A 2,507-nucleotide genomic window follows, 5' to 3' on the forward strand; every position below is an offset into this window, starting at 1 on the left:
TTTTCGCTTGTTGACCTTCCGCTGTTACTGTTAGATACAGCTGGCTCGCAGAACGGAATACATCTTCCAAACTCTCTGGAGTTGATTTTGTCTAAGGTTTCTCGTAGGCCGGCCGTTTCCAAGTGGAGATGGGTATGGGAGTTACTAGAAAGAGGTAATGACCTCAATGGGTTCAATACTGCGCGTTATCCAGCCTTTTTCGTGCGTAAAATGTCATAGAACCAGTATTTTGTTTGAGTATTTTTGGGTGAATGGAATTCGGGAAGTACGACAAAATCGTGTAAACAAGCGGCTTTTCTTTTTAAGCGGCGTGTCTAATCCAACAATTGATATCCACAACGACGACATTGTACAGGGTGACAACACCCATCAGCAGCGGAACTCATTCATTCGAATTCAGTATTTACCAGTTCCAGTCATCGATTTTCGACAAAGGTTAACCATACCCCATCCTTACTCAACCGGTCCGTGCACTTCCACTGCACAGGACTGCAGCAAAGCCAAAACACGATGCATTATTCATCACTCTCTGTCCATCCGTGACGAGAAGCGTTTTCCCTGTTGCATAGTACCTGCTATGTTTGGAGCGAAAATTCACGTAGCTAGGAGGATGAGTTTCTGGAAAACATCCAGAAGTGGAATTTTAATGTTCAACCGGAGAGTTGACTGAGGTATGCTTACCAATAAATCTAGAAATAGGCATTCCTTCAACAAATAGATCCCTGTTAGAAAAAAATGATGGATCCGTTTAAATAGAATTTTGTAGTTTATTTTGGAAAAAGTTACTGATACTTTCTCTGAATTCTTTGTGCCATAATGATGTAAAGATTTTTAATATTCAATTGTTTTTTCTAAAACTACCTAATGTAGAATATGTGTAGTGCTGCAGCAAACCTGTGCGCAGTGCGGTGTCAGACCTTTCAGCCGAAGATAATTAGCCCGAATGGTCTTTAGTGAACTTGTGGAAAGTGCTTCGAGATTCCCAATTTTCACAAGCTTATTTAGAAAGGTCGTTGCCGTTGAACCAGTTCGTAATCTTTCATTTTTGGTTTCAGTAACGGTTTTTTGAGTATCGGAAACAGTAGGTTATTGGCCTAAGGTCCCCTATTCACCGTGGTGGGGCTGCCACCTTAGCTATAGCTTCCGGTGGAGGAGCATTTTATACTCAGACGCTGGATGCCAGATCAGACGCTGTTTGAGCCGCACCTCCTTGGTGAACAGACGCTCGGGACGTACCTCCTCAATCTAGCTGAAGTCAGAAGGAAAACAGTGCCCAGGCTGCACTACTAGCTAAGCACACAACTCTTAGCTGACGGTCTTTGTGATCGCTTGACCAGTGGAAGCATGAGGTAGGAACTTGAGAGTACCACAGCTATGTTGAACGCTCTCCTTATCGACTCAGCGTTTTGCAGCCCAATCGTCGATGTCATCATAAGCCGTTAGCTACAGAAATTTGGGTGCGAAAGTGGGGGTGGGTCGGCCACACTCTACGCAGGGACTGAAACGAAATCTGCAAACAAGTGTTAGACTATAACCACAGACAAACAGACGTCTCACTCTACCCACTTCCCATCGTTTCCCTTTTTAACGAACTATTCAAATATTTTCTAGTTCGCAAATCTCTCGCTCATGGCGCTCGCATCGTTTTTGCTCCTTTTTGACGTTTGTTCACTACCGCCATCTACTCAGGGGGTTTGCGAAACACAGCGTAATTAGCATTGGGCGATTATGTTTTTGTGACGATGATTTTAATCGCACTTTGTTCCAAGTGATACGTCTGTTTGTCTGTGCTATAACCCAGCAGAGGCAGACCCAGAGGTTCATGGCGGCGCAGCCTCAATAACGAAATTAAGCGAGTCGACAGAAATTTGACCTGGCCACGGTCAAGGCGATGGCTGGAAATCGCCCAGGATGGAAATCTTTCAATTCGATACCACCGTGGGTGCCCAGGACTGAAAGTAACTAAGTAAGTTATTTAAAAAATACACATTTTTTGAAATTTGTAGCGTAATGGGAAAGCCATATTTTTCACATAATTCAGAATTAAAAAAAAATGCAACTATGTTCGCCCCTACCCCCATACATACACCAGTGGCAACGAACTACCCTGGATCACGGATCAACGATTCCCGTCAATTCTACTCACTGGAATGATTGGAACGCGGGCATTTGCGTTGCTGGCGGATTTGTTTGGCATTAGTTTTAGTTTCTTTTCCTGGATCGTCACAAATTCATGCACCGAGCTCTCGCTCAAGCACTGCCGAATGGATCCATTCTGTCAATCCAGCTTCAGTCAGTCAGCTAGCACAAACTGTCACGTTCTACAAATGTTGGAAGATAAAATGGGTTGTTCCCGGTGCCGAACAGTTACCGGGTTCATTCATTTATTTAATCTTCCATGCGCTGAAGTGGGATTCGGATAAAAAGTCGGGATTTTCTGACACACTGCGAAGGCGTGTCACACTGATGATTTGCAGGCATCAATTGTTGGTAGTTGTCCTTCTAGC

This window comes from Aedes albopictus, chromosome 3 (genome assembly GCF_035046485.1).
Source record: "Aedes albopictus strain Foshan chromosome 3, AalbF5, whole genome shotgun sequence".
Classification (NCBI taxonomy): domain Eukaryota; kingdom Metazoa; phylum Arthropoda; class Insecta; order Diptera; family Culicidae; genus Aedes; species Aedes albopictus.